The following is a 13,351-nucleotide window of genomic DNA, read 5'->3' on the forward strand; positions in this document are numbered from 1 at the left end:
CCGTTTAAATAAAAATTCAGGCCCGCAACTTGGGGGGTGGGGGTGGGGGGTGGAGGAGATATAAAAGAATTATTGAAAATAGCCGATATTGGTGTCAAATACATGGTTGTCGGGGTCGCTGAGGTGAACAGTGACACTTCCGATGCCATTGAAATCCAAATTCATCCCCGCAACTTGAAGGCGGAGAGATAGATAAAAACGATCAAAAATGACCGATATTAGTATCGAATCCATTGTTTTTCGAGTCGCTGAGATGAACAGTAACACTTACGATGCTGTTTAAATCCAAATTCAGCGCCGTAACTTGGGGTAGGGAGAAGGGGAAGATACATAAAAACGATCGAAAATAGCGGATACTAGTGTCGAATCCATAGTTTTCGAGGTCGCTGAGATGAACAGTGATACTTCCGATGCCGCTTAAATCCAAAGTCAGCTTCTATTAATACTCCTAAAGGGAGAGGGTGACATGTAAAGGTAATTGAAAATGACCGATACTAGTTCGAATTCATATTTTTTGGGGTCAATTTTGGTGCCCTTTATGTCCAAAATGAAACATTCTTCCCGTGCAAAGAAGGGTATTCTGCTAGTCTTTAATAATAACGAACGCAAAGTTCACATGTTAAATTCTTTAATATATTTCTCGCCACTCAAATTTACGCACTTGTACAATGTATGTGTGTATGTGTAAATAAGATCACCTCTCTTTTTGAGTTGTTCGAAAAATATACAAATAATAAAGAGGGATTTTTACCAAAAATCAGGAAACTATAAGTAAAATTAAAGCTTGTTGCTTTAAGTATTTTTCCTGCTAGCGAAATACAATATATATATATGATGCAGACACGTTACAGCAAATAAGATTAGCATCAGGAGAAGAAATAGTTTTTAAATTATAATTTCCGATTTTTGCCAATATTTCTGAACAAAAGATTTTTTCTAATGGGTTCAAAGTTTCCGGAAATTTTACACAGCACAAGGAAGATACTATCTACATAGGATATATATTTGATTTTGACATACTACTATTAACTAAAATGATTTTGGCCCCGTTATTTTAACACGTCCCTTCCATAAGATTGCTTAAGATAATTTAAATGTGTCTATATTAATTAATCTAACTAGGATTATATTTTAGTATCTTTTGTGGGCATAACTATTTTCTATCACAGTACTAACTTTAAAGGAGCGGTGCACTGCTACAAATTTTCCCTATTCTAATACAAGAAACGTAATAGTTTTCATTTTAAAACCATATTGTAGTAAAATATTCGAAAACTTCAATTTTTCCCAAATTTTCCTTTTTTTTTTCAAGCTCGGGAAAAAACGGTAAAAAAAAACAAACAAAGATAAGATAAGAAGTACAGACGAACTTGAGTGTAAAAGTGCTTTCTTTCGGTGTCTGTCATTATCACCGGTCAAAAATTTGTCGGAAAAATACAAAACTAGCTATAAGTCGAAAAAAAAGTTCAAAACCAGGTGAAAGAGATTATTTATTATTCTTGGTCGTAGGTTCTATTAATACACAATTGAATGTGGTAACGTCAAAAGAAATCCCAGAATTTCTGGGTTATTTTTAAATGAAAAAAAAATCGAGAGGAAAATAAACAATCAAATGCAATATTTCAAGAAGTAAACAAAGATCATAATAATGTTCAAATTAGAAGAACACTGTTAGAATTCAGAAGGAGATATATATTGTCTGATTAATTTACTGTGTCTTAGTACATAACAAATTCTCGGAAGAAAACCAAAGAGAAATAAAATGTTTAACGTCTCATGGATATGTCCTTCAGGGTAATGAAAACGGGTAATTAATGAAAGTAAGTTATTTTAAGAGTATTATTGGAATAAGAAGAGAATTTGACAAACGAGGGAATCTCGAGGAAACACGATGCTTCCATCGCAAACTTACATGACCTTGGATCGAACCGGCTAATTTCTCTCACCAGAAGTGAGTGCTCTATCACTGAGCCACCACGTTCTGAATTCGAAAAGAAAAAAACTACGATTTCCGTAGATGTATCGAGTCAGTAAATACTATGTGTGGTAATCCAATGTAGTACAAAATGTACTGATGTGCAAAATGTGGAGTCATAGAATTTTTCTCTTTCGGAAACTGTACATGTAGTCTAGGCATGTAGAAAACTTGAGAAAAGTGTTCTCCTTTTCGGGTTTAAGGGCAAATCATGTAACAATTTAGCATCTGATATTTTTTGAATATATACCCATCGCTGATCAGAGAAATGCCGGATGCCAGAAAAAAATACCTCACGGAGGGGAGGGGGAGGAGGAGAAAGCAGAAATTTTAGCCGTTTCTATTATTCACTATATCTCCGTAACCATTGAAAATAAAACATTCAAACTTTTTTCATTTTGTTTGCTAATTGTCTTCTACAATTTAATTGTAGTGTATTTTTTTTTAGCTAAATATAATGATTTTCTTGTTATTTTCATTTTTACTCAGTAGGCCTATTGGTTGCGCGTGACGTCAGTTTTTTAGCCACAGATTCTTTAGAAAATCGAATTCAGGAAAAATGTTTCCTCTAAAAGTTTTTCGTCATTTTATGGTATTTCAAAAAATGTATACTTATATTAGTGTAGGACTAATAGTGTCTGAATTATAAGCGACTTTCTTCTGTCGTGTGCGAAAGTGATCACGGCGCGCCCCAAGAATTACCTTCCAACAAACGGTAGATATATAATCTTGTCTGCCTGCAAGTATATAATCCTGATGATTAAGTCTGTCTATTATCTAATTAAAAATACCAGTTTTAATATCAATTTAGGGTTTTTTCGGAAATTAACCCTTGTCAAAACACAAAATTTCTCTGAAGAATGAAAAGAGAGCTTTCTCTAGTACACAGTATGAGAAACAATGCAAATCTCTTTCTTTACACGTGTTTCTGATACCTTCTAAAACATGCACAAACATGCAACTTTCTATTCATTTTTCTGAAAAAATCTTATTTCGACAAGAATTGCTTCGCTACAAGACCTTCAATTTATGTACTACAATGGTACTGAGCGAAATAGAGCAAGAGCTAGATTTCAAAATTGCCTTCAAGATAGAAGTATGAACAATTTGCCATCCATTTTTTTTTTATATATTACCATATTTTCCTCTTAATATTACTGTAACGGCAAGAAAAAAGTAAGGTATGACTAACACTTTTTATAAATGATCAGTTTTTAAACTGTAAAATCTTATTTACAGAAGACGCATTTGTCTATTATTAAGATTGTGCACAATTGCTATAATACAATAAATCTATAATAAGAAACGTAATAGAAGAAAACCATGTGCTTAAGAAATCTCTATACAAGAGAACAAATTGTTTTGATTTCTAGAATTAGTTCTCAATAATGTTCTGCCACTGTTTTATCCTAAAAAGTGTATTGAGCATACAATATTAATGTAGTTACGTATTAAAATTTTGCTTAAATTACATATATGTTAATACCAGTGACGGCGCTTGGACGTTAAAAGTGGGGGCAAGACATGCTCTGGATATTTGTATATTAATCTTCCTGGTTGTTTCTAACATTTTGTTTGACGAAAGGTTGTATAACTAATAGGATACTATCTTTTTCAATTAAAATACTGTATATCGTATTTCATATTTTATTTAGTAAATTGACAAGAACAACGCAAGTAGGTACTAGCCCCTTTGTACTCTCAAATCACGAAAATGTAACAAGAGATTTGATTCCTTGCTCATGAACATCTTAAAATTCTCTCTGGAAAATTGTGATGATTTAACAGATCTGATCAGATTATTTAACAGATTTGCAAAACTAATAAATAGAAAGGATAATATTAATCATAGTAATGAATAATGAGGCTTATTTTGTAGAAGTTATGTTGGAACTGGGGATTAATGAAAAACTTATACTTTTAATTCCACACATGCCATTGAATGTATGTTATTACTCTTAGAAAATGAAAGACAATAACTACTATGCTAAGGCATTCAAAGAAATACGCAATTGCAATATTAATTGGTTTGAATTAATACATTAATAATTAATACATTAATAGGTTAATACATTCCTACTTTGCATATTCAAATTTAAATATATATATATATATATATATATATATATATATATATATATATATATATATATATATATATATATATATATATATATATATATATATATATAATGTCATAAAAAGTTAGTCGTGGAAAAATAATTTAGTAATTAGATAGATTATATTTGTATGTAATTCTGTATGTATAAAGACATAAGGGAAGGATTTAAATATTTTATTGATATAAATAAACCTACTATCATAGATGCAGTATAAATCGAGTAATGGATAGCTACTATTACATATACTTACAATATTAAAGCATATGTAGTTCCTATATCATACATAAAAACGAAACATAGCAGCTGAGATTAAACGTTAAAAAAAAAGTTTAAAAACAGAGTTCTCCGTTCCTACGCCAACTGAATACTTGTGCAGCTAGATATGTAAAGCAACATTGCTAACCGAAACAAGCAACTAATGTATGTTTGCTAATTCTGTACTGCATCCAGCGTACTGAGTTGTCAAGATGGTACAGTCACTGAAAACTATGATAAGAGAATACAATGCAAGGAGTACTGTGTCAGGAGGCTTCATGTTGCATGCATCTATTGTTAAAAACAACCAAAAAATGTTCAGGGCTACATGCGAAAATACTCAGAACAATGGAGTGTGACATTTTCTCTTCTTGGCCAGTTTTCGCATGTCGGAAAAGCATAGCGTTAGTCAGCAGCTATTCTAACCGTCAAGAAAACGAGCCTAGGATTTTAAACAATGTTGGTAGCTAGTTTAAAAACTAGAAAAAGATAGTCCTTACACACAGATGCCTTCACCCCTTTCATGTAAAAAAAACTTCTACAATTAATTCTTCATACTTGTACAAATTTTCTTGAACATGTTGTTATCTAAAGATGTATGTAGGTTAATTCATATACTTTAGTATGTTTATAATATTTAGAAACCAGGCTTATTTCAAATTGTGGTCATATCTCTGGGTAGTCAGTCCAGGGGAGATGCATGTTACTCGAAGCGGCAATAGCATGGTAACCACTAGCAGAGGAAGTCTTGAGTAGAAAACCATCACAACAATGGCAAAAATCATGTAAATCTCAATAAATATGAGATGACAACCATAAAGCTTCTATATATATCTTTCAATATGTATATATTTATTTCTAATATAGTGTTTCATTACCTGACCAGTATAGCAGTGCGGTATAGGAGGATGGCGCTGCTGTTGTGTTTACATCAGTTTCTTGGGAAGCGCGGTGGGACAGGGGAGCGGAGAGTTTCACTTTGTAGTGTATCCAACGGTTTTTAAAAGTTGCAGTTTAGATGTTCATTGCCTCATTTCTTTACGCTTAATAAAAATGAAAAAATGAAATCTTTAAGTTTAACGTCCCACGGTTATGCCGGTTAGACTAAAGGAGACGGTGATAATGAGAAGTGAGTGAAATGGTGGAATGAAGAAAGTGGGAGGAAACGGGAGAACACCGAGAAAACCCACGAGCACGGTGTTTGTCCACCACAAAGTCCACACGGCGCGAGCTGGGATCGAACCAGGGACCCCAAGCACCGGAGGTGAACGCTCTACCACTGAGCCACCGCGCCCCCCTACGCTTAATAAAGAACGCCGTAAGTTATGTAGTTGTAGTGAACCATTCCTGCAGTAATGCAGATGTATTGTGAATAGTGATATATGAATGGAAATTACCAATTTAAGAACAACATAGCACAATTAACAATTCAGTGAGCTTCCACCAAAAGTTCTAGTGTTTCTTGTGAGTACTCTACAATTTGTTTCCTCCAATGATTTTTTGCCCCGAGCTTTCCTTGAATTTGTCCCTATTCATATTTTATAGACTTAAAATACTAGAGACAGTCACCAGCAAATAATGAGTACACATCCTCTTGTCAAAAACTTCGAAACGAGTCGAATCAACCAATTTTAATTCGTTTTCTTTGCCATATAGAGCATATAGAGGGTGTATTTTTTCTTGTTACTTAAAATATTCTGCAAATAACTTCAACAACTTTTGAAACTGTTTGTTTTAACTTGAGCCAAGGGCAGATCCAACTGTCTTGTCGAAGTCAAAACAACGTAAGAATGTATTGCAAAAAAAAAAAAAAAAAAAAAAAAAAAAAGTAAAATTTAGAAAAGGAGAAGTAACTATTGTCTGCAATTTCTAGAACAGAAATGGCCACCTGCGATTTTCAAGGTGACATCTTTTCGAGCAAGAACGCCAAGGTAAGTTATTTCTTGCTATTTATTGCTTTATTTGACTTCTGCAACGTAAAACAAAAAAGTAAGGCCTACTTATTTTAGGTTTTATTTTACCTTTATAATGCAAAGGTGAAAATTCTTAGGTTTATTTTTAAAATAAAAATATCATATTCTGGGGGTGGAGGCAATTGCCTTGATCGCCCCACCCCCTGGATTCTCCCCTGACTTGAGTATATGCTTGAAGTGGTTTATTATGAACAGGACAAAAAGAACTGTGATAGATTGATTACAAGCAATCCGGTTAGAAACACTGCTGCTTGCATTTTAGTTCCAAAAGCGGCCGCCCGCACTCGTTTCCTGGTCAGGTAATACTTAATCTAATGTTTAGTTTAAATAATACCAACAAAACTTTCACATATCATGCACAAAACAATGCCTCGATCAGGTGAAAAATCTTTTAAAAAGCGCTACCAGAGTGCAGCACCGGTTGGCACAGGCCAGAAACTATGTGAGTTCTAAAATACAGGTGTATGATATACAGTATATGTTTTATTTCAATTTCAGTGTAATAATCAAAAGTAAATATGGTGTAACAAACATTAAATAAAAGCTAAAAATTGTGGCTAAACAGCACAAGTTTTAAAAAGACTAACAAAACTCTAATAAGTTTGTAAATAACGTGTAAAACAAGTATAGTGAAAAATCTAAATCACTCAGTTCAAAGAACTGCAGTTGCAACCAGTGGCGGCGATACTGGCTTCGCCCCCCCTCCCCGCAAAATCTGAACAAAAGGCCATGTGTTACTCGAACTTCATTTACAATTTCTATATGCATACTATTGTACCACTTTACATTGTTAACAGTATTACTACTATAATTACAACTACTACGAATAATAATAATAATAATAATAATAATAATAATAATAATAATAATAATAATAATAATAATAATAATAATAATAATAATAATAATAATAATACAGTATAATCAGGGTTAACCGAACTAAAGTAGGGGGTTTATTTCGGATATATGTATTTGTTTGTTTGTTAAGTCATGGACATCTATTAACGGGCCTGTATTACAGTATTTTTTTATTTATCTGAAATGCTTTCAAGATCAAATAACTTGAAAGCTCTCTTTGTAGGCTACACTTACGTTGTTTATTAAATTTAAGGAGCTCAATAGTCTAGTGGTTAGAGCGTTCAATTCATATCCACGTAATCCCGGGTTCAATCCTCCGCTGGAGTACTCCAAATTTTTGGCATCTGCCCAGTATCGTGAGGAAAACTGGGGAGTGATACGCCTGTTTGGAGAGGGTGACGCAATGCCCTGACCACCTGTTCGTCGCTCAGGTGGTCGTAGGTCCACCACTTGTTAATATATGGCGTTGACGCCGGCTCAGGACTTAAGGTCTGTTACGTCAGTGGTTCAGGTTTTAGTTTTTGTAAGTTAAATGAACATTTTTAGGACTACAGTACATCTATATGTATTTAGTACTGTAATAGTTTATCTTTACAGCATATGGGTTAGGCACAGCCTAGCGCTCCCCCGTCCTCTAGATTATTCCCGTGCAGTGCAGTACATATTTTTTGGATTTACGATTTTGGATTGGATAATTCGGGTTTCGGTTATCCGGGATTATATTGTAATTACATTCCACACAGAGGAAAAATTAATTTAGAATATTTTTGTGTACTAGCGTAAAATACAGTACTTCCATTGCCTAGAATAAAACTGAATGGAAACTCTTCTTGTCACCGGAACACGCAACACACAAACACACATAATAAAATTAAAGAGGTGTATTGTGAGCATTTCACTTGGAATGGAGTTATCACTATATTTCACTTGGAATGGAATAGAACACTACATTTTTAAGAACTGTTTACACGATAAACTTCGGTTCTTCAGGAGCAAGAATTTGTCTATAATTTTATTTTTTATTTATTTTTTTTTATTTTTTATTTATTTATTTTTTTTACATGTTCGATTCTCAAAATGGGAAGCGCACGCAATCTACCTTCTGTTATGGTACTCCTAACAATTCTTGATAATTTTTAATTTTGAAAAACTTCTGTCGGCTGCAGCAGTTGTGACAGGAAGTGTGAGGTACAGCTGTCAGTAGTCAAGTCCGGCAAACTACTCAAGAAGCAACTTTCTTCTTTAATTAACAAGTTGCAAAGTCTTGAATTGTTTTCTTGGTAGATATTTCCAGCGAACACAATAATTTATTGAAATACCCGATAATTTATTGTAATACACGGTAATTGTAGTCAAGATACACGATAACGAAAATATGGCATAATAGAAAAAAAAATAATATTGTAAGGATTCCCACATTAGAACAAAAGCACATGTATAACGACACCTGCCATTATTTACAAAAGCAGACGATGCACTAATGAACGAAGGAAACCGAAAGGAAACGAACCACACGCAAGGATTCCAAGGAGGACGAACCACCCGAAGAGGACAAATAAAAGAGGGACCACGGAGGAACCCAGCATCAGTTTGACCACTGACCGACTAACCATTACCTGCTCCGAGGTCGAACTGGAATAGGGGTACACCTTTCCTAAGCCCTATGTCGCACTGGAGTATGGATCCTAACTACATCTAAAAACCTCACGAGGCTGCCATGAGCTGAAGGGGTTTCCCATAAATCTTGCCTATAACCTAGCAAGTGTTCAGAACGCTGCCATGAGCTGAAGGGGCATCCGCAAAACACAATCTCCTTCATCTGGTCAATTAGGAGAAAATACACTATTAATTACTCTTTGAAAATTAAAGACATTATACTTAGAAAATTTATAATAAAATTGGTGAAAGGCAAAAGACACGGCCTGACCGCTATTTGTCTCTACCTACAAAACATTTCAATATACAAATGGTACACTGGAAAATAAAATCTTTGGAAAATCGTAAAAATCAGCCTGACATTCATGTTCATACTCCTTATTATTTACCTTATTATTTAATTTTAATGATTACTTCATTATTTAATTTAGTGAAACTGTTAGAATTAGTTATAGGCTGTGGAGAAACACTTTCAAAATGCACTAAATTTTAGGCTAAATGACGTGTAAAAGGTGCCTTGGTGAGCATACTTTCTAGGGGCCTCCTCAGGTCCGCCCCCCCCGCGCCGCGGGGTCTGCGGGGTCCCTATCGCCGCCACTGGTTGCAAGTTGCAACCCCTCTCACCTCAACCAACTCCCGTCATAAAATTAGCGAAACTTGGAAGCAAGCCCATAAAAAAAAAAAAAAAAAAAGGTTTGTTTCAAAACCGAGTACTGGGGTAAAGGAGGGTAATTCGGTGTTTGTTTTAAAGCTGTCGAGATCAAAACCTGCAGGTTAAATCTTGGAAGTTCACGCCTTATAGTGTTAAAAACGTCAGCATGTACTTTCTGTTTGTGCAAAGCAAAATCACAAGTTAAGTACTTTTCGTCAATGTAAAATTATGAGTTAGTGTTATTAGCCGGAGTGCTAAAAACTTAACACTTCCAAAGTAACCAGAAATTTTGTTTAAAACACACCGTTAATTCGATTACAAAGATATATTTTCAAGGCAACGAAACGAACACAAAACATTGTCCGTAGGTGATCAACACCAAATACATTTACGACAGTACTTCAGTCTCATTTGCAATAAACAGTGTCATTTTCCTTTCTGTTATAAAGGAGATGAAAACAGATAGTCGAAATATAGCCGATGTACAGCCAGCTGGAGCGCGATAGTTAGAAAATTTCGCAAAATTCAGGAGTGCATCCAGTGAAAAGACATGCATAAGATATTCATGTGGGTTAGATATTGATTTGCTAGATATTCAAGTGTAAACTGGCGTTCAGCTGTATCTGAAATTATGTTAATAAATAAATAAATAAAAAAATATCCACCCCCTGAGAGCTCAAATAGTGGTTCGCAGACAAGGCTGTGTGTGGCGGTATTGTTGTGGTGAAGGAACCAGTCACCTGATCGCCAGAGTTCCAGGCGTTTCCTCCCATCCTTTTGCAAACGTCTTAAAATTTTCAATTAAAAGTGCTGGTTAACAGTCTGATCAGGGGGGAGGGGTGTGGACAACAAACTCCCAGTGCATAATTCCACGAACATAAAAAAAGATAATCGTCTTAACATTCGATCTCACACTTTTGTTTTAAGTCAAGAGTCTTCCACTGAGTAGACCCTTGCTTAGCTTCAGTATCATATCCGTAAGACCAACTCTCATCACTTGTAATGACTTTTGTTATAATGGTTGGGCAACTTACAATCTGATTTTTCAAGTCCTGGCTCAAATTTAGATGAATCTGATCCTGTGCGAGCAGACGAGGAACAAACTTAACGGCAACATGTCTCATTTCCAAATCCTCAGTCAAAATCCGCTGGCACGAGCTCCACGTCACTCCTTTCTGTTCTGAAATTTCGTCGATTGAGAAACGATAATTTTCGTTGATTTTTTCGATGTTTTCGTCGTTTCGAGATGATGATGGGCGCTCAGAACGAGCATGTTCTTCAACACTCATCTCACCATTTAATGCATCCAAACCACTGGAAAACGTACGAGTATGTGGATCATAGCATCCTTCTTGAAAACCTGTTGAAGCATTTGGTAAGCTTTCATTGCCAATTTTTCAAGCAAGAAGCAAAATTTCAAACATATTCTTTGTTCCTTTAAATCTGCCATAACGATTTTGCAGGTGGCAAACGAGAACAGTTGAATAAAACCAGGGGCGGATCCAGGACGGACTTCAGGCGTGGCGGTGGGTTGTAATACTGCTACTTAGAGCTACTTTTAAGAACTCCAAACTTTGGTATGGGTTTTATTTATATATGTTTTATTTATATATAAAATAAGAAAGTTTCTTCTTCTGTAGGGGGGGGGGCAGTGGCTCATTGGTAGAGCGTTTACCTCCGGTGCTTGGGGTCCCTGGTTCGATCCCACCTTGCGCCGTGTGGACTTTGTGGTGGACAAATACCGTGCTCATGGGTTTTCCCGGGGTTCTCCTGCTTCCTCCCAGTTTCTTGATTCCACCACTTCATTCATCTCACATCATTACCGTCTCCTTTAGCCTAACCGGCATAACCGTGGGACGTAAAACTTAAAGATTTCATTTCATTTTTGTTCTGGAGGGGGGCGATCACCCAGATCTCCCCCTGGATCCGCCCTTGAATAAAACAATACTGCAATCAAACGTTAACCTCCTACGAAGAGGCTGTTTGGACAACTGTTCTCGTTTGCCACCTGCAAAATCTCTTCTACACCTCCTAACGGGAGAACTCTACAATATCTAGGAAGGGCCGCGCGCTTTCAATCCGGTTTCTTTTGGGTCCTCCTTCGTATTTACTGGACCCTTCTCGTATTACCGTATTTCACATTACGATGTATAGCATTGGCAAGTGTTTTAAAGTCAATTGTACAAGACCTACGTTGTCAATAACAATAAAATAATTGTATTGATTGTTTCACTGAGTCGCAATAATTACTTTTGAAAGATATTTAGTAATAGTATTTTAAATTCGAATGAAATCGATATGCTATTTCTGTCTTAATTTCAAAATTCTAACATTTACATGTTTGAATGCATTACGAAGGTTTTCGGGCATAAAACAGTAGTAAGGCACCGTGAAGGAAGCGTGGCTACGAAACATAAATTAAAGGAACTTCAAGAGTAAGAGGGGAAAAGAAAATAAATGTCAGAAAATAAATGCAATATATAAGGCAAAAAATACATAGTAGAAAGTTTAGTAATACATTACTTCAAGAGCTTAAAATGAGCAAAAATAATCCTACAATAAAAATATATTTTTTAAAATGTAAGAACACCGTAATAACAATTTTTCGACAAATTTTCGACCGGTCATAGTGACGAAATGAATCATTTCTACATTCAGATTGTGCTATATTTTTTACTCATCTTGGTATCAGGAATAACTTCCCAAACTTTGTTGGTATTGTTTAGATATATATCAAAATAATGGAAAGACATGTAGTCTACAACACGTAAGAAACCTAGGATGATAACACTAAAGATGTGTGTGCAGCGCGGCCGTTGTTGGTAGTGTGTTAGGTGATTGACGTCAGGTATAAAACGAAGGCGTGTGTTGTAACGGACAGGCAGTGGACAAAAGGGGAATCTCTTAGAGTTTCAAAAAGTACAAATTGTGCGTACACGTTTAATTGGCGCAAGTGTATCTAAGATAGCCCTAGCCAGTGTATTAGGTATGTCGCAAGAAACAGTTCGTATTTATGTACGGCGCACATTCAAAGAAGTGTATATTCCTAACTATCTTCTTCCTACCGTGAAAGTTAGTGATGGGTCTGTAATGCTCTATGTCCTGTGCCACTTGTAGTTTACAAAACCTAAGTAATCTGCTATTCTATGAATCATGTGAATCCTGTACGCTCATAGGGTACATTATTGTCTGTTACTTATTTGGTCATTTTAAGTGACCACTCATATCGTATGTACCAAATGTTGTTTCTGGCCAATGACGTTTTGTTCCAAGGCAACTCCCCAATTCACATTGCTATAGTTATTGAGGCATGATTTCATAAATATCGGGAAGAATTACAATATCTTTCCTGGCCCGCCCAAGCCTCAGACCTTAATATTATGGAGCACCTGTGCTCAGTTCTTGAGCTCAGACTCCGGAGCAGATATTATTTTCTATCTTCACAGACGAAAGTGAGTTCTGCGCTGCATGTAATTTGGTACAATATTTTTCTGTTAAGTATTCATGACTTATGCACCTTAATTCCACGACAAATTAGAGCAGTTCTGCTGTCTGCCGGTGTCTCACGCCGTATAAATCAGGTGAGTTATATTTTACAAGAGCTCTCATTAGTTTGATAACGGTCTCTCTCTCTTTCTCATACACTCACACTAGATCAGCAGTTGCTACTGACCACTGAGTACAACTTCAGCATTACAGAAGTACAGCTACCCCAAAGAAGTTCTAGAGACTAAGTCATATCCTTTCTTCAAGTAACTTCAGACACCATAATTCAACAGGATAGTACATGGACATGGTATCCAGAAATGTATAATCCTTATTCGAGGAACGACGAATACCACTACTTACCTGACCTATC

The sequence above is a fragment of the Thermobia domestica genome, chromosome 11, assembly GCF_964235325.1.
Source record: "Thermobia domestica chromosome 11, izTheDome1.hap1.1, whole genome shotgun sequence".
In the NCBI taxonomy this organism is placed as follows: domain Eukaryota; kingdom Metazoa; phylum Arthropoda; class Insecta; order Zygentoma; family Lepismatidae; genus Thermobia; species Thermobia domestica.